The sequence below is a fragment of the Anser anser genome (genome assembly GCF_964211835.1).
Source record: "Anser anser genome assembly, chromosome: 2".
Taxonomy (NCBI): domain Eukaryota; kingdom Metazoa; phylum Chordata; class Aves; order Anseriformes; family Anatidae; genus Anser; species Anser anser.
The window spans coordinates 68,980,188-69,005,288 of NC_139721.1; the positions used below are offsets into that span (position 1 = coordinate 68,980,188).

A 25,101-nucleotide genomic window follows, 5' to 3' on the forward strand; every position below is an offset into this window, starting at 1 on the left:
CTTACACCCTAGAGGGATGTCAGGGAGTTAACAAATGAATTTACTCCTGCTTAGGGTCCGGTTCTCCTGCCTTCAGTTCATTGGGGTGTTCTACCTTCAAGTTTCTTCATCCAAACTGGCCAGCAAAGCGGCATAAGGGGAATCACAGAATCACAGGTTCACCAAATGGCCGAGGTTGGCAGGGACCTCTGCAGATCATCTAGTCCAACCCCCCTGCCTCGCAGGATCACCTAGAGCACACTGCGCAGGACGGCATCCAGGCGGGTGTTGTGTATCTTCAGAGAAGGAGACCCCACAGCCTCTCTGGGCAGCCTGTGCCAGTGCTCTGTCACCCCCGTAGTAAAGAAATGCCCTTATATTCAGCCAGAACCTCCTGTGCTTCAGTTTGTGCCCGTTGCTTCTCGTCCTGTCACTGGGCACAACTGAAAAGAGACCGGCTCCATCCTCTCAACACCCTTCTCTCAGACATTTATACACATTGATGAGGTCTCCCCAGCTGGCTGGGTGGGCAGCGCAGGGCCAGCAGGTTGCAACAGCTACGTTGCATTTTGGAAAACCACACCTCCATCGCAGGTGAATGTATACCCTGGGAAGGGAAATTTTGGAATTTGGAACAGTACAGGGATGTACAGGGGCAGTCAGATAACGCTTTTCTCTGGCACACCGCTGGTTTTCTCTGGTGCTGCCTCTTGCACAGAGCACCCTGCAGGTGCGTTAACAGCGAGGGCCGGGGCCACACGCATTTTGGGGTCAGTTCTGCGGTGCCTCATCGCTTCACCCCAGCCCTGCCACGAGGGCAAGGGCGAGCGCCTGGAAGTTTCCCCAAGCCTCTTCCCCGGAGGAGCAGCACCCGGTGCCGCCGGGCCGCCCTGCTCCCGCTAGGCGGCGGCAGCGGGCGGCCGCCCCGGCCCCCCCGGGCCCCTCCGGGCCCCGCTCCGCCCCGCTCCGCCCCGCGCAGGAGCCGGCGGTGGCGGCGGTGGCAGCGGCGGAGGCTCGGTGCCGGGCTGTCCGCACCTGCTCGCCTGGACTCGGGGGCCTCACCGGCGGCCTTCGGCGCCCCCTCAGCGAGCCGGGCGGCGGCGGGCGGCAGGTACCGGGCGGGGCGGGCGGAAGGCGGGCTGCGGGGAGGGCTGGCTGGCGCCGCCGGGGCGCCTCCGGCAGGGCAGGGCAGGGCAGGGCGGGCGCTGTCCCCTCCTGCCTGCTTCGGGCGTCCCCGGCCCCTCCGAGGGCCGGCAGGGGCTCGGCGGCGGCTCCCGGAGCTGCCCTGCCCTGCCCGAGGGTCGGCGGCGGGGAGCCCGTGCCCGGGGCGTGCTGCGGGTGCTGGGCTCGGGAGCCGGCTCTGGTGCTCCTCGCCGTGCAAAGCAGCCGCTTTTGGGGGGTTTTCTTCTTTATATATTTTTTTTTTCTGTGCGAGGTGTTACTGCCCTAACACCCGTGCGACGGGGACCGGGACAAAGCGGTGGCTTCGGTGACACAGTGCGGGGACTGCTGCTCGGCCCGCTGAGCACGGCTTGGTGGGAGCAGGTATTGGGGAAGTACCGATTTGGTCTGCTCTTGGGGAGAAAAGTTATGTGCAAGTAACTTAATCTTTTTGCGGAGAGTAACTGTGCCTTTGCACTCGCTCTGGAGCGGAGCTGCGCTTGGGAAAAAAAAAAAGTAATCCGGCACCGATCAGTAGAAGCAGCAAATTATCCTTATTACCTGGGTGGTTTTGATCCTAAAGGGAACCGTTAGAGGAAAGGTTTGCTTAATCACCGTATCTGGAAAAACTCGCTACCGAAACACAAATACTAAATTTTTTATATTGCTGACATCCTCTGGCGCTGTCGTGTGGCAAGAAGGGCTTGATGGGCAGGTGACAAGCATTGAACGTGTCTCTGCTTTTTAGTTCTTAAAAAGAAAACTCAGTGCTCCTAGTATTTCTAAACACGCTTAACGGGAGCTCATTTGAAGAAACAAGTGGCTTGGATAAGATTAATTTTGTTTCATAAAGTGCTGGAATATTGCTGGCAACAGTTTCCTGGAGAAACTCTTAACACTTGTCATCTCTCCCTGTGATATAACTCGCGTTTATTACGTGTCCTTTATCACGTTTTATACGCATTCTGAGACTGGGCTCATGGTTTCAGAATTGAAATTTTGGGTAATATCACAGTGATATGTTGTACTTTACAGTAATTACTCTTTGCCCCTAAGCCTCCAAAATACTTTTAGTGCAAATTAAGACTGGCATAAGACTACAGTTATTTGTAATTTTACAGCATATACAGGAAGCTTCGTATATTATCGGTGTGTTTTATTGGTGTGTCAGTAACGATGCTTACTGCTAAAGATGATAACAAAACAGCTAGTGTGGTGGTAACATCCCTTTCCATGTGTTCGTTACTTGCCACGTGGTAGATCTTGTTTTCATCCACTCCAGTGATCTGAAACAGCAGATAATTTCTGAAGATCTTCGATGGTTTTTCTTAATAATCAAAACTGTAGGAGAAACGGTTGTCTGTACGTTTCTAAGCTATGACCTACTTTCTGTATTGATGGGTAAACAGCTTTGCACAGACACTAAAAGAGCAACCTTACGTAGGCACAATGGTGCAAGGGTTGCGTACAGAAGCCGTGAATGTTAAATTCTGCAAGGTGGACCAAATGCAGGTATGGTGAGCAACTCTTCTCTTTTGTCATTCTGTGTGTTCACAAATGATGTTTGCTATGCTGGCATAGACACGTAGGACTGTTTATTCATTACATATCAAGAAGTTAAAAGGAAATGGAACATTAATGGGTGAGGAGGACCCAGTATATGCAGTTATCAGCTTTGCTATTTGAAGTGCCTGTTGTGAGTTTTGTAGGAACCTTGCAGCATGTTTTCTGGAATGAAGAAAATTCTGTGAGCTTCACAGCTTCGCAGACGAGGACTAGGCAAGAGATATGGTCATCTACTGAAAAGTTTGCACTAAAATGGAGCAGTAAGAGAGTACAATGTCCAGTTACTTGCATAGAACTACAGCAGCTAGCGTGCTACGCTGTAATTTATTTTAATTCTTCAGTGTGTTGGTGTTATTTTGTAGTAGGGGTTTCTCTTTATACTGCTGCACACAGGCTGCCAGCAGATACGTGTATGTTTCACTCCACTGTGTCAAGTGCATCTGGTCAGCTGATAAAAGGGGCTTTGGCACAACAGCGATGAGCACTAGAGCATCCAGTTTGCAGTTGCCTAACTTGTGACGAAAATCTGTAGCTCTGGAGTGTTGGCCAGTGATGGGTGCATTGGCAGCCTTGGGCTAGAGCATGGAACATTTCTCATATGAGTAGGAAGCTACCTGAATTAATCAACAGATAATTCTGAACTGGGGTTGTGTCTTAAGCCCACAGGAAAGGCAGGGCTTAGGCAGCCTAATCCAAGCTACGTGGAAGTGTCAGCATCAGCCAGAAACACTGCCTGCAGTTTTGTTTTGGATTTGGATGCTTTTCGTTAGCTGTGGTGTTTCTTCTTATCAAGGCCTAAAAAAATCAGAAGGTGTGTACAGACTTAACTCATGACAAGTGGGAATTAATGAGAGGTAGGTTAATCTTTTCTGTTGAGGTGTCTGCTGAGGGGAAGGAGCAGGCGCAGAGGCATTGGAGTGGAGTAACAGATGTGCTGCAAGTTTCATCCTGACTTATCTTGAGATAATTTAATCTCCCCATACGCTAAGATACTGTTGGCTTCATATCAGCATGTACTGAACCTTACAGGGAGTTCTTACTTCTATTATTAGTGTTGTAATATGAAACTCAGTCATGTGTCCTGTATAGGACTTTGTATTCAATTTCTTTCTTCCCTCCTTTCATATCCTTGCACACAAAGTATTTCACAAAACGATAGGAAATCAGATAGTAGATGAAACATCCTCCAATAGCTCGCTTTATGAAGCTTTCTGGTTTTAGTTTTACTTTCTACCTGTTGGCAAACTGCATTCAAAATCTTGAAGAGTCGTCTCCCTGAGGAAAATGGGGGTGCTTCTTTACCTAATTCAGTGGCTTGAGCTGTGCAGAAGCCTGGTCACGCATATATGCTAGTTTTTATGTTTTAGATTTCTGAACATTGCAAATGAGTAATAGAAACAAAGGGTTCCTGTCTGCTGGACCAGGGAGATTGAAGAGAAAGTTAAAACCCTTACTTAGCATTGATGAGGCCACACCTGGAGTATGGTGTCCAGTTCTGGGCCCCCAGTACAGCAGAGACATGGACATGGAGAGGCCATGGTAGGACCACAGAGCTGTTGAAGGGCCTGGAGGACTTCTCCTATGAGGAAGGGCCAAGAGAGCTGGGACCATTTAGCCTGTGAAAGAGGAGATTTGGAGGGAATCTCCTCAATGGCTATAAACATGTGAAGGGAGGGTGCAATGAAGGTGGAGCCATGCTGCTTTCAGTGGTGCCCACCCTCAGGACAAGAGGCAACGGGCACAAATGGGGACGCAGGAGGTTCCCTCTGAAGGTGAGGAAGCACTTTGCTGTGCGGGTGTCAGAGCACTGGCACAGGTTGCCCAGAGAAGTTGTGGAGTCTCCTCGTCGGAGATGTTCGGAAGCCACCTGGACATGGTTCTGGTCAACTGGCTCTAGGTGGCCCTGCTTGAGGAAGGGCATTGGACCAGGTGTCTCCAGAGGTCCCTGTCAACCTCAGTCATTCTGCGATTCTCTGTGATGCTGCAAGCACTCAGTGCGCTGCTGATCTTCTTTTCATCCTGTGTCCCACGTGCTTTTGGCTTACAAGTTTAAGAAGTCTATGCAGAATCTGAGTTCTGGGCATATATTTGGAATGCAAGTTCTCCATTTGGCACTCCTCAGTGAGACATGAGGTATTTTTAAAGCATTCCAGAAAAAAATTGGAAAAGAGGTGGATAGTATCTGTGCTGTTCACCGCTCTGACAGTTCTTCAGGCTTTCGTTAGCGTGTGTCCATAGTTCTAGGACATTCTTCTGTTCGTGCACGGCCTTGCTATCTTGTATCTTCACGCTTCATGTCTGGTAGCAACACCTCCATTTTATCAAATACAGTCCTGTAAAAGAGTCTTCACTGTTGGTTTAACAGGAGAGCATAGCACTGAATGAGGAGCGTGGTGGATCTCTGCAGTCTGAAGCCAGCCATAGTTATCCTATCCTGTTTGAAATGAAGATCAGAAGGACTGGGCTGATCTGATCATTCCTGTGATTAGGTTCCCCCTGATCCCATTCCCCAAATCTCTCTTCAATAGGAAGATTAAAGAACAGTAGACATGTAGTGGAGTTTTACAGGCCACAAGAAACAACAAAACTTATGTGTGGTGCAGATATACGTTAATATCGCATGTTGGCTATCATTTAATCATTTCCCTCTCTTGGTAAATTTAGATTTCATACAAGAGCTTACAATAGCATATTTTAAAGAGAGAGAGCATCCCAGGCTGTGAAGTATGACTAAAAGCTCTGCTGAGGAAACTTTTTGAGAACCTGGAATTTGGAGGAGCTCTTCAAGCTAAACGGTTATCACCAGTTTACTAGTAGAAGGAATTCAGGACAGTTTGAAAGGTGCTGCTTTGCCAAAAGCATGACAGATATTATTCCTTAAATCAAAGAGTAGAAATACAGCCAAAGTAGTATGTCATAGGTCTGCTTGTGTGGATCGATTAAGTATGTTTCAAGGGGTAATGTAGTTTACTGTTGACACAGCCACCTACTTTCTATCATCTTTATCAACAATCAGCTTTTATCGTCATAATTTAAGTTGGTGGTCTGTACATTATAAAGCTGGATAGATAATCATTCTTAATCAATACTGTTTGGTATTAAGATAGTAAGCCCAGCTCTCTCAGCCTTTCCTCAGAAGAATCTTGTTAATTCATCTCTGTACATGTATTATCAAAGTGGGCAGAAAGTTTTACAAGAGGTTTGAAGGTGTTTCATGGAAGTGAAAAATCAGTATGTTAAGTTTTCTGCAAGACAAAATTGGATGTACAGAAAGTGGTTCTAACTCTCCTTTGCTCTTCTATTTTCGTGTAATATGAAACAACGTGCTCTTCCTCTGAGTTCAGAAACTTCCAAACAAGCTAAAATGCTTTATTTCTGAAATGGTTCGGTGGACAAATATTCAAGTGTTTCATTGTTGTTTTTCACTTTCTGAAAGACAGGTAGTAAAATTGGTGTAGAATGATAAAATACTTCAGCCTTCGTAGTTGGCAAATAGTGTTCCAATGCTTTGGTAGCAGCTTTAATTTTAGTGACTCTGCCAGAAGCTAGTAGTACTAAGAAAGGCTGGATGCCTCAGTGGTGTTAGAAATATCAAGCAAAACATGCCATGTGCACAAAGTAAAGCTACTTTTTTGTTTGTTTGTTTGTTTATTATCAAGGAACAAAAACCTCCTTTTTAAGTCTCTTATTTGTTATTTGCACTGTTAACCAGGAGATTTCTTTTTAACCTAAACAAGACTTTTGTAAAAGAGCAGCTATAGGTAACTGAAATCCAAGAGCAAAGTATTTCAGTATGACGTTGCACAATGTCTTATTTCGCACTTGGAAGCATTAGAGGGGTTACAATTTGCCATCTCATTCCCTATTTCCCGCTGCCCTCTCCCTCCACCCCCAGGCGAGGTCTCAGCCCTGTGCGTGGTTCTGTGGAAAGCAAGCGGGTCGTAACACCCAAGTGCGATGAGTAACCACGGCTATTTCCCTGGCAAGCTATGGGATGCAGTTACACTCTGTGGAATGACGCATTTTATGAATCAAAGTTGGGAGTGTGAGCTGTGACTTGCATGTGCGTGGGGTTTTGTACTGTAGCAGTTGCGCTGTTTTGCCTGCAGTTGTGAATATGGATCCTGTCCTTCGATCCTGGACATCTCCCAGAGCTTAGCCCTAATTGTTCAAAAGCCTGATCTCTGGGGTTTGCTTTTTAATTTAATTTTTCTTTTTTTTAAGCACAATATTTTTATCCCACGTATTGGATGAACATCTGGTTAGCTTCTATTTCAATCGCTGCATTAGTATAAAATGTTTTCCCTCATTTATTTATTTACATTTTTGCATGTTATAGATGGAAAGATCTGCACCTCTTGAACTCAGATGGTACAAGTAGAGGTACAACTTTCGAAGGCAAACTTGGATGTGCACCTGAAGTTAAGCACTTGGAAGAATTTCTTTTGATTGCTGGAATTGCATCAGTGCTGTAGTCGTTTGTCTGGAAGAGGATATCTTCGTGCATGTGTTGCTAATGTTCTAAATAGCATATTCAAAATGTCCACTCTGCCGATAAAGCAGGTTGTACTTTGGTCAAGTTGAAGATCAGCTAGCACATGCTAAAGTACAGCTTGCCTTATCACCACGTTATTATTTCCGACTGTGTTAGTCCATATTTGCTTTAGGAAAGAAAGGAGTCTTTGCAGCAACCCAGTGAGCACAAGTCGTCTTGGTTGGCTTTCGTGTTCTTGTTTGTAGGATAGGATGGTTTCTAGTTTTTACACATAATTCTAGCTGTATGTGCACCAGGAAAGCTTTATCACAGCACCTCTGATGCTTGTTAAAATTTTTTGACTAACATTCTGGCTTGTGGATTAACTCCATAGTTATGGTATGGGTAAACTTTTATCGTCTCCCTGGTTTCTTATTTGTGGGTCTAGAAAGACGGTGGATTTTGCTAATTATCAGGAGATCGAGTTCTCAAACTCTGATAGTTTGCTCTTTCATGTGGGGGTCTCTAGACTACCTTTGTTTGATCTTATGATTTCCACCCTTGGTTATTATTAACTCAATATTAAATCTAGATTCTCTCGGTTTTTCCATCAAGTGATGTGATGATTAGAACTGTCCTTCTGTTAACATGAGTGATGTGTTACGCCCTGCTGGAATTTGATCTGTTTTACACATTGCCACCTTTAACTATGGAATTCTCAGAAACCTGGTAAAAAATAGTGCCATAGACTCAGCTTGGCGGAAATTTATTGATCAACTTCAGTTTAAGTAGAGCATAAACCACTTTTGGAATGATCTTGCACGTTATTAAGGATATGTTTAAAAAGAGGCCATGGCTACGTGGAGTCCTTTTATAGAATGACCCTATTTTATTGAGGAACACAAACTTTTTTCCCTTCAAAATGTTTCTGTAAGTATAATCTGTTGATTATATAATGATAATGTCTGATAACGACATCTGGAAAACATTGCTAAGATTTCACTGATGTGTCCGTTTGACCATCTAGTTAAGAACCTAAACTCTTTTTTCATAGTAGAACGATACAACTTAGGCTGATCACAGAGGTAGGCATGTTTTTCTTAAGCTTAGTGTTTTTATGTCAAATGTAGGATGTCTGTGTAGTTGGCTTCTATTTCTACATCTGTATAAATAGTTTTTATTACAGTTTATAATTATGGGAGCAGCTGTATGGTGGAGGAAGAAAATCAATACTTTCCATCTTAGTCCAGAAATGATAAGTGATTTGAGGTGTCACTGATGTAATTCAGATTTGTTAACACTGGGCAAGTATTCACCTGTGAAAATACTTGTGATACATATACCATGTATATTAAATTAACAGAGACTTTTAATAGGGCTGAACATAAGGGTATTTTTTTAATTTGGAGCCACGGCAGAATATTTTCTTTTGCTGTTTTTTTTTTTTTTTTTTTTTTTTTTAAGAAAAACAACTTTAGCAACAGATACTTCTTGCTTTTAGATTTGTTTGACTTTAGTAACACAGTTGTTCTTTGAAGTAGTTGCCAGAAATCTTCATAAGCTGAGAGCAAGCCTGTGGGACCGTGCCAGTCGGGGTGCACTACTGATGTGGCAAGAGACCAAAAATCCACGACAGGTTTCAGAAGTCGGCAGCAATACTTGTGTAGCTGTCTTAATTGCAGCTTCCTGTTCACTAACTTCGGTGGATTTTAAGTTTATTCTTCAACTTTGGTGGCATCTTTCATATTCATATTGAAAATGCACACCTGGGAAAAAGATAGCTATCTGAAGCAAGCTGGTGGCTTGGCACCTGAGAACTGATAGGGCTCCAGGATTATAGGGAACACGTGTTTTTTTTTTTTTTTTTAGTAAGTAGGAAGCGATATAATAGTGTTTAATAATGGAACCGGTTAACGCGCAGCCTTTTGACATCATGTGCTTTCACAATGTGGAGCAAAGGCCCTGCTCCAAATTTATTGATCGCAGGCTACTTCTATTAACAGCGGGTGCTTTTATGGAGCATTATTATACGATAACACACACACACAGAGCTATTCACGAATGTACATTTGCATTCTGCATAGGACCTTTGCTTTGTAGTGAACTATCTATGCCCTTAATGTAAGGATGGCTGTGTGTTGTGAAATTATCCTTTTGATACCAGCTTCACCTGTTGTATCAAGCATACAGTGCTTTGAATGCTTTTTTCCCCCATCTCCTTAGAGATTTAGTTCTCTGTCAATATGCTCCATAATGTGAAAGTGAAGGTACACACGTAATTTCTATTTCCCTAAGTAAAGATGAGAGAACTGTTTTTCTTTTTCTAGCCAGGTTTTTAGAGTGAGTTTTCTGAAAAGTTTGTAATCTCTTTCCAAGGATTTCTTGTTTTGTTATCTGAGTGTAGAGCAAAAGTGCTGGAAGCAGTGTTAGGGTTTCTCACGGTGTCCTGACCACTGAAACAGATTTCTGCCTCTTTTATTGGGGCAGTTGGTGTGTTTTTTTCTTTTATTAGTTGTAAATTTCTTGCATATTGAAGTGATGGAAGTAGTAAACTTAACTCTGTTTTATAATGTGAAATTCAAGTTATTTCTTATCAATATGAACAGAACACAATTACCAAGTTATTTAAAACATGGTAAACTGATAAATTCTGTTTATGAAGTGTTAATTTCTATTCAATTGAGTATATTGGCTTCAGGTCTTTTGTTAGCAGCAGTATGCTTAGTTTTACGGTAAAAGTGTCACCTGTTTAGAAAAGGAGTAGTTTGGTATACTTGACTTTGGAGCAACCTCAGGTTTTGTGGTAATGCAATGGAACATGAAACTAGATATATTCAGAATAGGACAAGTAGTAAATGCGGTTTGTCACTAGAATAAGTTGCTGTTACTTATATTGAATTCTTGATTCTGAATTCGTAAACGATACAAATAATAATAAAAAAATCCTGTTGGAGCAAAACAGTCGCTGAGCAGGAAGTATATAGGAAATGAAACTTATTTGTATTGTGTCACATTTTTTTTAGATTATGAGTGAGGAGTCAGACTCCTTCATAAAAGGAATTTTGATGGATAAAACCCGTCAACGTCTTCTGGGATTAATGAATGAATTGAGGGCTTAATAAATGAGCCTTTAAAATCTAATAAAGTCCAGTCTAAAGTTAGCTCTATCATCAGGTATTCTGAAGAACAAGAGGTTTTGTTACTGCTATCAGTTACAAACTCTGTTACTTGTTAACTAGTGCGTGCTCTGTGTTTGACTTGCTTAGGATAGTGCCATGTTTTATGCTAGGGTCATCTGTGTGTTTTTTTTTGTTGTTGTTTGTGGGTTTTTTTGTTCTGATTTGTTTTTTGCTTTTCTATTTACCAAGGACATCTTACCCAGCATAAGAAAGCTTGTTTAAAATTTCTCTTTTGGGTGTTGAAGAAAGCAGCCGAAGACAGATCTAAGCTTTGTTAAGCTGGTGTGGAAAAGAGAAGTCGGCGTGTTTCTTGGAGTCTACCAAGTGCCCAACATTACAGCTTTTAACACCTCCGTTATCAAAGGCAAAATATCTCTTTTGTGTCCCCTGTCTTTCCCTTCCAACATTTGCAAACAGAAAACATTAACTTAAATGCCAAACTTGGCTCCGTCCCATTTCTTCATTTAGCCAAACTTACCTCTAAACCCAAACCAATGTGCATGTCCTAAAGACTTTCTGTGCACAAGCAGTCACTGGCCAACCAACTTCGCAACTGCGTGGTCTGCGGTCAGAGGCAGGGCTGAACTCCTATCGCAGGAAATAAAAAAGCTGGTTTTACTGGATTGCTCAGACAGTGGCTGCAAGGCAGCCCAGCAGGTAAGGTCGGATGGCACAATGAGCCTAGCTTTACTGGTCTCTTCCTTTCCGTCCACTGAGGTCCCTTTGGGCAGTTGATGTCCAGTGAGTGAGGTGAAAGCTTCAGTTTCTTCAGTACTTTCAATTTTTCATGTGCTCTCAGGTGACCCCAAACAGTGTTGGATCAAATGAATTTTCAGCTCCTGAATCTATTTGGTTGTCTGAAGAACATGCTGGTGGTTGATCCCTACTCTCTTCATCTCTGGGTCTGTTGGTTAGTTTCAACGTTTTATTAAAAAAAAAAAAAAAAAAAAGCATATGTCCTAAAGATATTAAGTTATAGACTATATGAAAAACTGAAGTATAGAAGAGGTTGTCGGGTTAGTGCCTGCCCTAAGGGAAGGGCTGCACTGTGGGACTCGGCAGGTTTATATACAGTTGTGCCATGGGGTAACAAGGGAGCAGGTGCTTGACTTGGTTTCAACCACTACTTCTGTTTCGTCTCTTTGCATCCTTTAACTAAAGGCTGGGCAAGAAAAGAGAGGCCTGGCAGTGCTGAAATGTATGTGGAACTCAAAGACTTGAGGACTGGGGCCAGTTGCATTGTACATGGACCAGCTCGTTCCCATTGCATTCAGATGCGTGTCTGTTCAGGAACTATCATCTATGTTCCGTTGTGTCGTGCTAGCTTGGTTTGTGAAGATGGGTTGCTTTTGTCTTTCCGTTGTTTTTTTTTTTAATTTTTAAAAGTGAAGACCAGTTAGCTTGTTCCCAGCTGTTAGAAGAGGTTAAAAACAAGCCTTGTAGGTCACGGCATCCATAGCATAGCGTTTGTATGTTACACCTCTTGTGTATGCCATGAGGTGAGTTTGTGATTCTGCTAACTTTGGAACTCTTCCTTAATATACATAAGAAAAAAGACATTTATGAAATGCGTGCATTGTCAACTGTAGTTGCTTGGAGTAAGCATTCTGTAGACCTTAACTTCTAATACCTGTCTGTGCCGGCTGTGTTGCTAATGTTAAGACCTGATGCTTGTCCAGTGTTGGGTAATTCACAGATTCACAGATTCACAGATTCACAGATTTTTCTAGGTTGGAAGAGACCTCAAGATCATCGAGTCCAACCTCCGACCTAACACTAAGTACTCCACTAAACCATATCCCCAAGCTCTACATCTAAACGTCTTTTAAAGACCTCCAGGGATGGTGACTCCACCACCTCCCTGGGCAGCCCGTTCCAATGCTTAATAACCCTTTCGGTAAAGAAGTACTTCCTAACATCCAACCTAAAACTCCCCTGTCGCAACTTTAGCCCATTCCCCCTCGTCCTGTCACCAGGCATGTGGGAGAATAGACCAACCCCCACCTCTCTACAGCCTCCTTTCAGGTAACTGTAGAGAGCGATGAGGTCGCCCCTGAGCCTCCTCTTCTCCAGGCTGAACAAGCCCAGCTCCCTCAGCCGCTCCTCGTAAGACTTGTTCTCCAGACCCCTCACCAGCTTGGTCGCCCTTCTCTGGACTCGCTCGAGCACGTCCATGTCCTTCCTGTAGCGAGGGGCCCAAAACTGAACACAGTACTCGAGGTGCGGCCTCACCAGAGCCGAGTACAGGGGCACAATCACTTCCCTCGACCTGCTGGCCACACTGCTTCTTATACAGGCCAGGATGCCGTTGGCCTTCTTGGCCACCTGGGCACACTGCTGGCTCATATTCAGCCGACTATCCACCAATACTCCCAGGTCCTTCTCGGCCAGGCAGCTTTCCAGCCACTCATCTCCCAGCCTGTAGCTCTGCTTGGGGTTGTTGCAGCCCAGGTGCAGGACCCGGCACTTGGCCTTGTTGAACTTCATGCAGTTGACCTCAGCCCATCGCTCCAGCCTATGCAGATCCTCCTGCAGAGCCTTCCTGCCCTCGAGCAGATCGACACACGCACTTAGCTTGGTGTCATCTGCAAACTTAATTCCTGCAGTATAAAGGTTTCACAGTCCTCACTTCAAACTTAGCCTATGCTATCGGATAATATGATATATTAGGGTAGTATGTTGAAATTTAAGGGTGAAATTCTTAGCGAACTAAACTACTTATTGCCTGGATATACGAAGAAAAAAAATCTTTGCCTTGAACCGTTAAATGGTGGCATAAGTTGCCTGCACAAGTGGTGGAGTCTCTCTTGCTGTGGAAATATTCAAGATTTGACTTGGTGGGACTTGGGAAAACCTAATTTAAAGTCCTGCTTTCAAGAACAGTTGGACCAGATGATCTCTGGAGCTCCCTTCCAAATTAGACCGTTCTGTGATTCTGTAGCCTAGGTCATGTATAGCCATGTTTTTTCTAACATATTGGTGGCAGCTTAATACTATGAAAATAACATCTATCTTATTAATAGCGTGCATTTTGTTCTGCTGAAAATAAATGGGGGAAATAAATTAATCCACCAGCACAAACCTTTACCGCTACTCAATGGTACTTTTAAGGGAGCTGACATTGGTTTTCTGTATTAGAGAAACAGGTACAATACTGATGGTCTGTTGTTCTGATTTATATGAGAGCAGAGTCCAGGATGAGGAAAGAGCTCTCAGGCTGCCTCTCAGAGGATTTTGCCTGATAGATAACATGCTATTAAAGCAATGTTTAAAAATGCTTATTTCAAATATAATCTGAAAACATTGATTAGTCCTACCAAAAGCTCATTTTTTTTTGCTTTGCTATTGGCTTTATGTAAATGGAGAATGCCTGAATGGAGAGGATTTTATGGCAGAATGTATATTTGTTACAGAACAAACTGAGCATGTTAGGACAAAGCTGTGAATGGTGGGAAAATGTATACTTTTAAGACACTTTGAGGTGAACAAATCCTTTTTATGTGTGTTTGGCTTTTCAACCTACTGTTTTCAAAATGGCTGGTGTTAGTGGTTTGCCTTCCTGAAGCAAGGCGTTTTGGTTTCGCCCCAGCAGCTCATTGCAGAAATCATTCAACAGTCGAAGTACGCTTCTGACTTTCCCTGTAGCAGTGTGCTGGCTGGGCTTTCGAATTTTGCCAAGGAAATTCTGCTCAGGAAATGGCTCAGGAAATACTCTTAAGATCTATGTTAGCGTGGTGGTATCTTTGTATATAAGAAATGAAATGTGTGTAGTACGTCAGAAAACGTGAAAATTTAGACCCGGCTTTCAGAATGGAACTTCATTGTCTCTTACTGGAGGTAACAAGTCCTGTAGGCTGCTTTATGGGAAAAATAGACTTAAATATTCAATAATCTTTTGTGCTCTTCTGTCACATACTTGCATGTGAAATTAAATGTAGGGACTGCTTGGCTTGGTTATGATTTGGGTTGAGCTTGGATAACAAATTTTGGGTACTGCTTGGAATGCTTAACTTTGCAACCAGAACCTAGTACGTGTATATGAGTTTACTTCATAAGCCTGTTTTAGAATAACTTCTTCTCCCTTAACCCCTGAGTTATGCTGTTGCTCTTGGACACTCTTTTTCTTTTTTCTTCTTTCTTTTTTTTGAAAGGGGAAACCATGGCAGTTGTCCCAGCTAGTAAAAAAGCATTTCAGTAGGGAAGAAACAGTTACAAGGTCAGCATTCCTCGGATGTGAAAGCCTTCTATTTTTTATCTCCTATATTGTTGCTGTTGACTTTTTTTTTCTTTTTTAAGATCTTTCTCTTCCTTTGCATCTGGATCAGCCATACCTATTTTTTTCCTGGCACCTAACCGTTTTAGGACCTGTTATTTAATTTGGGAGTAAGGTGTTTCTATTCTGTTTGCTTGTGAGAAGAGATGCTCAAGGGAGATGTTTCCTCCTCTTTCCTGACTTGTTAGCATAATTGCAGCCACTGCAGCCTGTGTTCAAGCAGACAGCACTGCTTCAGGCGCTGGCATGCTGTCACCTTTCTGCATTGATAGCTGGATTTATAATTAACGACTGTTTGCACAACTACAAATAGAATAATTTAGGTGACAGCTTCCCGTGGCGAGGAAGAAAGGAAGAAAAGATCCTCAAACGGGCTAACCCCGCAATAAAGAAGTCGCCTGATTGAAATGCCTGCTATTGCCAAGTAGTCCTTTTTCCACAGGCAGGGAACATGCAGGATTCGTTTCGGGCTCGCCCTTGGCAATAAGAAGCCGGCTTCCTCAGTGAGCACGTGTCCTGGTGTGCAGCGGTATGGGGCAGTCAGATCCTCCACGGCACCCCTCACTTCGGTGATTAAAGCTGTTCTGGGGAAGCTGGCAGCGCGAGGAGGTTTGTGGTGCTTGTAAGCAAAGGGTGCTTGCAGAGGTTTGCCTTGCCCAAGCAGTTGTCAGAGGAAAGAGCCCAGCTGCAAGTGACCTTTTTCCAAACTTCAGAACAGGTGTTTTGCCAAGAAAAATAGGCAGTTCTCTATTTTTATTGCTCTTAAGTAATTGTCACCTTCAGGTGAGGTATTAGTTGACTGTAATATAACAAATTTATTTTTTTATCCTTTCTTCCTGTCATTTCCTTTAGTTTAGCTTTCACTTTTATTCCAAAAGATACAAAACTTGTTTGGTTGTAAACATTTGGAACCCTTTCTTTACTATGTTTGTTATAGGAGGTATATTTTGATAATGAATTCCTTACACTTGGTAACAGTAGAGTTGAAGAAGAGGGATTTGGAATAAACTTAACAGCTTGTGGCTGGGCTCGTGAGTTAACCTCATAAAGGTGCCACAGCCTTATAGGAACTTCTTACTTCAGCTGTTTTGATACCCCGTTCTTTGCCTTCCAAACACTTGTCTATTATTATTACATTAATAATACTTTCTATCAGAAGCAAGTTGCAGTATGACTCCTGACTGAAACCTGCTCAAGTGAGAATGCACATTTTTTTTCTTTCTTACAAGCTCAGTAGGTAAGGCTTGTAAGCTTTCTTGCTTACAAGCAAGTAGTGTAATGTTTTCACAGTATTGTCAGCTTTTTCCCTGATTTAGTATTGGTCACTTAGCATTCTTTTCATGGCAGGAGGAAGGTAGCTTGATAAACCGTTACGTGTTTAGTTTGGATATTAGGAAGAACTTCTTTACTGAAAGGGTTGTTAGGCATTGGAATGGACTGCCCAGGGAAGTGGTTGAGTCACCATCCCTGGAGGTCTTTAAGAGACGTTTAGATGTAGCCCTTAGTGATATGGTTTAGTGGGGGACTTGTTAGTGTTAGGTCAGAGGTTGGACTAGGGGATCTTGGAGGTCTCTTCCAACCTAGACGATTCTGTGATTCTGTGTTGAAATGAGTGGAAGCTTGGGGTGAAGGAAGGTAATTAGTATGGTGTAAGATGATAGTTGTGATTATGCTCCTGGATGGAGCTACCATCTCTGCTCTTCTGAGCTTTCCATTTCCTTCTCTTTCAGGGGATGGTAATAAGGTGGAGTTGGAAAAATGGTCTGGAAGTGTTAGAAGTGAATGCTGACAAAATATTTTATGCTTCAGCAGGTCAAACCTTTGTCTGTTTGGAAAACAATAAGCTAAGATCTTTTTTTAAGTGTAGTAGTGTGTTTGGCACAGAAGGTAATGCCCGTGTCTGGTCACTGTGAGTCAGCTGTATGTACACTACATATTTGAGTAATGTTGTAGAAAAAGATGACAAATTGAGCCGTAAGAGTGCCAAATAATTGAATGAGATGCATCCAAGCCCTTACCAAACTGCAGATAATACTATTTGACTAAGACTCGAAGGCAGTGCTGTCGAGGAAACAAATTCAGGCTCAGCATGAAATCATACTGTTGAATCTTTCTGAAGGGAAGCCCACAGAAAATGCCTAAACTTCAAAGGATACTTAAAACAACAAAACTGTTGGCATTTCACAGTAAGTGGTCTGTGTCAAAAAAAAAAAAACAGAAAAACAAAAAAACACTTTTTTTCTAGTGTTGTTACTAAGAATTTGTACAAATGAAAACATCACCTATCCTAAATCCTTTATTTTTTTTCCTGGCTCCGTTCTTCTAGCTCGTTAGGGACAAACTTTCTTCATCGTGTTAAAGATGCAAGGTAACTCCTTTCCACTGTCTTACCTGATTTCTTCCTCTTCTAGTCTCTACCTTGCTACTGTACTTTTGTTGCTGTTTACTTTGTTCCAATCCATCCCCTTATGCTTTAATTCATCCTGTACTTGGTTTCATGCCTGATCACCTGCTTATTCTACTTGAAATCCCTATACTCCTCAGCACCTCTGCTAATCATTGATTCAATTGACCTTATCAGTTCTGGTGTAGATTTTCATTTGAACATTCCCTGATACAATGCTTTTAAAACTTTAGGAAGGAGAACCCCCTTTTTTTTTTTTCATGAATGCAATAAGATTCAAACCAGGAGGCATTCTCCTTGTGTTTCCTCCTGAAGGTTTTGAACTGCATTTTAGCCAGTGCTGTGTCGTGAAGCTCCCCCAGACCTCCCTTTCATGTTGCTGATGTGCTTCTCTGGCTGCTTTTCCTTTGCAGGTGCTGGACAGGCAGCCAGCCCGTGACCACATTCAGTCCCCAACAAAACTGTTCTTCCACTTACTTTATCTAGTCTTTCCCGTGGCATTTATGTTTAAACGCTTCCTGCTCTTGATACGTTGCTTCAAAAGGGGGAGTGTAAGTTACCGCATGAACTTACCCTGGTTGAAGGTTAGACACCTTACATATCAATTTCAGTGAAATTTGGGCTAGATTTGACAGTTAATCCCTACTACTTGCTAAAGCTGACTATTTTTTCTAGTTTTTGCAAGGGACAAAGTTCTTTAGGTGAAATTTCTAGGGTTTATTAATAGTAGAAAAGTGTGTATGGCCTAGGCCAGAGTTTGTACTTTGGTTCCAAAGATCAGATGCGGGTTGAGTGCATTCATCATGTGTAAATATTGATGGCACATTCAGAAAGTTCTTGTGGGCAAGCAGATCACTTACATGGTCGTGACAAGGTACATTTTGCACTAGGAAAGCAATTAAGGTTAAATAAACAAAGCTGAGTATTTTTATAGAGGTGTAATCTAGGGTAGACAGTCTGGAATAGGGGTCGTTAACTCTGTTGCTGATCTTAGCATAAGCTTAAATATTAGGAACCTGTATAAAGGTTTAGCTAATAGCTTTTAAAATAAAGTAGCTAATCTACTTTATTCGGTTATTGAGGCAAAATGAGCTTGACAGCATTGTTTGAAGAATTGATTTCAAATTAACTTGTCCTTTAAAGCTCTCATGCCAAGCAGTTCTTTTCAGGGAAATGGGCTTTGGCATTGATTTGCCATAGCGATTGCTTTTGGTTGCTTGACTAGAACCGGGAGTATTGTGTTTTCAAGTAGTTCTTGTTTTCATGCCTTTCCTTTAAAATGTGCTTCTGGTGTGTTGCAGGGTTACACAGAAACACAAATGAGAGAGCGTTGGTAATTCTGGACTTGTGTGTTATTTCTCAGCCTGGCTGTGGCTGTAGCCCTGACCTGATAAGGTGCTGCAGTCAACTCCCTCTTCGTCTCTCCCAGCCCGTCCATACCACATTTTGAGGAATTTGCCTATTGCAAGGCATTACTTAACATCACTGCCACGCAGAAGTACCTAACGGTGGGGCAACCGCTGGAGAAAGATTGGATCTCAGCCCCTTGTAAGCAAGCTCTCCCTTTCTGCTCCTGTTTCAGCATAAAGCAGCAAAGTTGGCCCAGTGTCTGCATTCCTCTGTAATCAGTTGCCACAGCATGCTAAGGTTGCTTTGAGGGAAGTAGATAAATATTCTACCTGCCAGCCAGGGATATAAAAGCCGAAATAGGAGGGACTGGGGAATGTAAGATCTACTTGGCAAAATTTGGTGTTCGTGTGTGTGTGTTTGGAAATGCCTGGCATCATCTCACGTGTTAACTGATTTGGAAGTTAAAGTTGGAGGCTAGTTTGTTTGTTTTTTAAACTCTGGAAAAATAGCAGCAGTTGATATGTAGTGGGTAATATGGATGTGTTTTAAAATAAGGAGGTGATTTAATTCTGTAAATTAAACGAGCCTTGCTGTGCATGGCAGCCTTAACAAGCTCATAAAGACAAGGTTCAGGAGACTTGCAGTACTTCAGATAGCAACGAGAAGCTTCGTTACAAATGCTCCGTGGTTGGGTAGCTGCGCTGAAAATGAACAAGGACAACAAAAACCCGAAGTGGGCTTGAATTACTTGTGAATGCACTGTGTGTCAGTGTGATAGCCAAATACAAAGAAGCCCGAAACAACGGAGTACTCCACCGGGAGCAAGCAGGTCCTCACCGAGTCAGCTCTCCGCAGCCGTGCTCTGCCTCGTCCGGACTCCAGCCAGCAACACCACACGTGCAGAGCTTGCACGGCTCAGAGAAGTAAGCCTGTCGGTCTGGTAGCCTCACAGCAGAAGGTTGCACACACGATAGCTTTATAGACAAGTGCTCTCCGTGCAAGACCCCAGGATCTGTTCCCTGTCCTGTCCTCCCAGGTGCTACCTGGGCCGAGCTGCTCAGTTGCCCAGCCAGCCCCTGCGGCTAAAGCTGCACCAGGTGCTGACCAAGGGACTGCCATTTGACTGTTTAGGGCTACGTAAACTCCTTTCTTCAAAGGAAGAACTTGGCCGAAAGACCACCACTCTTCCATACACAGTAGAGGGAAGACACAGGCGCATCTATTTTAGCGTAATATTTTTCGGAGTGGTTTCCTCGTGGCACAGCATGCTGTGGTCACTTGGTGCGTGTTAGTCTTGTAGGGTGATGAAAAAATTACCTAACAGGGATGTAAAGATATAAATGTTTAGATTTCCTTGGTCTAAAGCATATACTGTTTAAATGCTGATGGAAAAACGGAAAGCACAGAGTGTTTGCAAGCAAGAACATGTCCAGTCATTTGTTTACTCTAATTTCTTCTTCACCGTGTGTAGGAATTGCTTTCTTTTTAAAATGTGGACAGGCTAACATGTGCAGGGGTCGGACAGATTGCTGGCTATTTTGGGTGGCAGTGTTGCTCCTTGTTTTGTTTGCCTGTCCTCCTTTTTGCAGGAAGGGGACATGCACCAGCTGTGTGCAATCAGTGCCACTGCAGGTCCTGGCAAACACTTCGATCCTGTTAGGCGATAATGAACTGATGCGATCCTGGGTGCTTTGAAGTCTTTGCAACAAACACCCCCCCACGCAGTCCTCCCCCCAGAACCCCAAAGTGTGCTTTGGTAAGTGTGAAATACAGATTTGTCAGCTGATCATAAACAGGGAAGAAGATGAGAAGACGAAGCAGGAGCAGTAGCAGAAAACCGTTCTTCCATGACGACTGTTTAAAGTGCAGATGTTCGTCCGCTGCCTTTTCTAATTCTCAATTTGTTTTTTCTTCGTGAAGACTTACAAAACATCGCGGTTGTAAACTTTCTGGAGAAGTTGTTCTCCCCCATCCCTTCAAGTAAGCTTCAAACGTGAACACCTTCAGTTTTGCAGATCTGAATATATAAAACTTATGTTCAGAGTATCAGGAGGTGTTTTAATTTCCTCATGCTATTTAGCTTCTGTCTCTAAGTTACAAGACTTCTGCAACGCATTTTCAAGCTCTTTCCTCTAGTTTGTGACGTAGAATTTGTGTAATTCTTTCAAATAAAGTACCTTTGTGAGACTTCAGAATCTTCTGAACTTGTGTTGCTTTGAACAGCCCTGCAGGATAAATTGAGCACAGGTTTAGTCTCTTAAAGAAAGTTTTTCCAGTACTTACAGATCTAAGTCAGGTTGGCAGTTTTAAGTTCCCTCCATAACATAACCTTTTAATTTTGTTTGCACTTGTGTCCTTCCTTCTTTTTTAAAAGAAGAATTGCTGTGGTTAGGTTATTCTCCTATCTTTTTTTTTTTTTCAGTAGTATTCTGTGCTTTGCTCTAGATCCATTTGGGGACCGTTTGCGGCTGTAAGCTTTATAGCATAGGAAGTCTTCTGTCATGCTTGAGGGAATGTATTTAAAAGCTTGTGGCAGAACATGGATTATAAAACACTTGAAGCATGAATTTATAAAAAGCAGTTCCATGAGGTTTGAAACTTTAAGGTCTAAAGGAAAAGTCTGGATGAAGGAAGAGAATTCATAGTAATTTTAGGGAGAGTTGTGTGTTCATTAACACAGTTTACAAGACAGGATTTTTTCTGAAGTCTGGGCATTTCTCTAACAGGAATGCTTTCTTGCAAAAAATAAGGACTGGGTTTTGTTGCTGCCGCTTTTTCACAAGTTTGTAAGGAACATGGTCCCATATTGTGTTCAGAAGCAGATTGAGTAATGACCGTCAGTGGGAAATCCTGAATAACGCTGCAGAACTTGAATTTAGGTTTGTCTGGGGATCAAGAGTACTGCTCAAAATCTAGCATGTAATTAAAAATTACTTAACCTGTTCCGAGTTCGTCAGCTTAATACCAACTGCAGGAGAAAACTTTTGTCATCTGTCTTGGTGGCTGCAGCTTGCCTGCTTCTGAGGTTTGTGAAAACAACAGAAAGTGTTTTAGCTAACTGTTTGGCTCAACAGTATTAGAAATCTTTAAGTAATGGGGGGCATCTGTGCAGTTTTTTACAAATTGTGGGGCCTTTTGATGTTTGGTGTGCATAGGACATTAAAAATACGGTGGTATTTGGTCTTTTTTCCTGAAGCTTGTGAAGACATCGCTGCTAATGGCTTTCTTTATTTTATGTCTGAATACTTCAAATGAACCTCAGGCAGCTGGAGATCTCAGCACTGTCAAGCTTTTTGCAGCTTTATGACTATACATGTAGATAAGAGAGACCGTCATTGAAAACATGAGATTATTCTAAGGTGGGACCTTCAGCAGAGCAGGCGTTGCGTCCTGCTACACATTGATGTTCCGAGTCTGCTCCTCCTGCTCCTTATTTTATGTTTGCCTTTCATCCCGCTCGTCAAGTGACAGGAGAGCTCATACAGAATTATGAAGCAGTGTGTTTGATCCTGAACCGTGCCCACTCGAGAAAGAAACCTCAGTCATCTGTAAACTCAGGCCATCTCTCAGGTGCTGTAGCAATGTATCGCGGAACTTCACAGCCTGCTGCTGTTCGCTTCAGGGTTAGCTTTGTGTGGCATCAGTAACCCTCCCTGTTGTGATGAAGGCTTTTGTTCTCCTCTTCCCCCCCCAGCTTTCCAGGGGATGTCATGTCACTGCTGCTGTCAGAATTCATTAGCAGATTTCAGCTGTGTTCAGTTCTTTGTCGTGCTGTGGCAGTTAATGGTGCTGTAGCAACAAGCTCTTAACTTTCTCCACAAGCCAGTTAACTACAACATGCTTTTTTTTTTTTGGTTGAAAAGTGTGCTTTGGCAATTAGAGGACAGTCATGATCCACGTTCAATTTGAAGAGAAGTGACCTGTTCACAAAACGTCTGTAGTGACAACATCAGATATAAAACTTGGACACTTAGATATGGAATGTACTGTTCTATTTTTTTTGTCTGTAGCCTTGCTTTTCTCTGCCTTTTTAACATATATATATATATATAAAAAGCTTAAATTAGATTAAATTTCTTTTTTCTGTAAACAAAGATGATGAAAATTACAATAACATCAGTTTTGATGAGAGTAATGAAATGCTTGGTGACTTCATTATGCATTATCTGTAGTTTTGACATGAAAATGTAACGTGTTTTTCAGAGGGAACAATTGTAGAAAGAAGTCCTTTAATGGACTGATTAATGTATAGAAAAAATATTTTGTACATGCAGTTGAGATGAGAGGAAATTCCGATTTTGGAAAGCTGTATTTTTTATTTATTTATTTAACATACCTGTAGGAATCAACTTAGTAAGAGGTATGACCTACAAGCCATATATACATATATACATATATACATATGGCTTGTAGGTCATATATATATGACACATAACATATAAGTATATGTATATATATGTTATCTATTAGTTGTTAACCATCGTGCTGCAGACCTACTATCAAAGGAAACACAATGTTTGAATGTAGATCAGCAGTTTTGTAACTGATGGGTAATAACTTTGAACTCTTGTCCTCTGTCACAAAACAGCATGTCTTACATAGTAAACATGTGGAGTTAATTGTTTCCTACGACTGTAGCTGGCAATAAAATTGACATGGTGATTTTCATTTGTCATAGTGTACTTTCATGAAATATAGTTTATTGCCCACTAACGTAATATGAGGACTTTTTAAATTTTCTTTTGTTGTTTTAATTAACCTGATACCTGAGTTTTCAGAATATTTTAGTAGCTTTTCTTTGTAAAGTTCAATGACGAGTGCTTACTACTTTGGTTTTGAAGATCTGAGGACATGCATTATTTATTATAAGCTAATGGCATTATTTGGTTACCTGAATAGTGTAGGTGTGGGTACAGGTTTGTATTTGACATTACAGTTTTAACAAAAATTTGCCTTCATATAATTTAGTCCAATCTGAACTATTTATGAGAAGTGCTGATAGTTGGGCACTGCAGTGCTCAACTTCTGTTTAGACTCAGCTTTTTTCTTCTTCTAGTCTTCAGTGTTAACGTAAGACAACACTGAGCTAAGGAAAGTAAACTTTGACTTTCGATCTGCAGTTTCTAATTGACTTCGTTCAGTATGGTTTGTAGCCAAAAAAGGCATTATTTAGGAAATAAATGCGTGATAGATCTTGCCTTTGTCTGTGAACCACTTTTCTTTTGAGCTGTGGTTGTGTTCCAAGCTGAAGCAGACCATAGAGGAAGCTATAGAGTTCCTGAATTCTCCAGTTCCCGTGGTGCAGGAAATGGAGCAACAGCCATTACTGCGGCGAACACGCTGTTTTAAGGGGTTATTTTAAAGGTGAGTTTTTATAAAGAAACAAGGCGGATACTGTATAGATCTTGTACATGAGCAATAAAAACTACTGGAAATTTGAGAGCGTTACAAATGTTTGCCGTTCTCACCCGTATTTTATAGTACTTGAGGTAGTGTAGGGAGAAGGTCTCTGCAATTACTTCAATTGCTTTTTCCTCCTGTTTGTTTTTGTTCTCTGACTCATTCTGCATATAGTAGATGGTATCGGCGGACTACTGCTAATCCGGTATCTCAGGTCTGACTGTAATGCTCCGCGCTGTGTAAGATGACACACTGGGTCCGGCAATGACTTAGCTGCGTGGTTTATTTCCACGGACGTAAAGTGGCGTTGGTGAGGTTGGTATGACCAGATTCACAGACCTGAAGTTTGAAGGGTCACTCATACAACCTGGTTTGATCCTTTGTAAAAAGTGTTTGACTCAAAAGTTGAATTAAATGACGCTTAAGAACCTGAGTACCGAAATCGATGGTCAGTATTGGTTTTCCACCAGTAAGCTCTTCTAGAATTTAGTTACCTTCAGGTTATCTGATTTCAAGATGAAGCTTTCAGATAAGTAGTCTTGCTGTTGAACACGTTGCAGAGGCTGTGATAATTCTTCCCCCTGCTCCCCCATGTAAAGACTTTCCAACAATTTTTCAAACACCTTGCAGCCTCCTCTTTGATTAAGTGGATTTGTTGAGCTCTACAGCCTTCGTATCGATACAAGTCATCTGTCTCTTCCTACAAATACCTTTTCCCTCTTCTAGGCACTTGCTCCGTCCTTTGCTGTAGCATGCATTATTTCCAGACCCTACATTGTGGCAAATAATATTAAAGCTCATGTTCTGGAGTTGTATCTTTTTTGCCCAAATAATGTCTATTAATCTATAATAGCAACCTGTCCTGCTTTATTTCTAGCTAGTTTGTGTCCTCTTAACAGAAAGGACTGTTGGTACACCTGAAGCTATCCATGTGTTTTAAGGCTTTGCAGGCAAGAGTCTGTAGGTGACAAGTAATGCAAATCTTTTGGGAAGAGAAGAGGAAGAAGGTTCTCAGAAAAGTTTAAGTAGAGTCTTTGTCTCTAAAACCGATCTTGGTCTATACTTGATATGAATATTCCTTTTTTAAGGGTAATTCACTTATTAAGTGTTGTTCTTCTGTCACGGTAAGTGCAGCTGTGCTTTCTGTAACTTATCCAATATTAATATATAATCAGTCTGAAGAGAGCAGAGCCCTTTTTGTTACAGCTACACAGTATTTTGAGAGCCCTGAGTGTCTTCAAGTCCCTCTCTGCTGTCCTTCCAGACCCAGTCCAGGGGCGTGAGTTCAGACAGCCTGGCTTAGTGTGCTGTGTGC

At 42.3% G+C, this 25,101-nt stretch overlaps 1 protein-coding gene across 6 annotated transcripts in view; it reads left to right on the plus strand.

Moving 5' to 3' along the window:
* Positions 1–25,101, plus strand: part of PTPN3 (protein tyrosine phosphatase non-receptor type 3) — a 168,947-nt gene that overhangs the window by 38,836 nt on the left and 105,010 nt on the right. For 2 of the 6 annotated variants that reach the window (XM_083825201.1, XM_083825203.1), the window contains exon 1: positions 933–1,090. The exons of 2 other annotated variants lie outside the window; for them this stretch is intronic. The gene's annotated coding sequence lies outside the window, so the exon portion shown is untranslated. Of the gene's footprint in view, positions 1–932; positions 1,091–1,414; positions 1,525–25,101 lie in introns of those variants that run through there. 2 more of the 6 variants (XM_083825202.1, XM_083825204.1) reach the window with 2 other exon arrangements.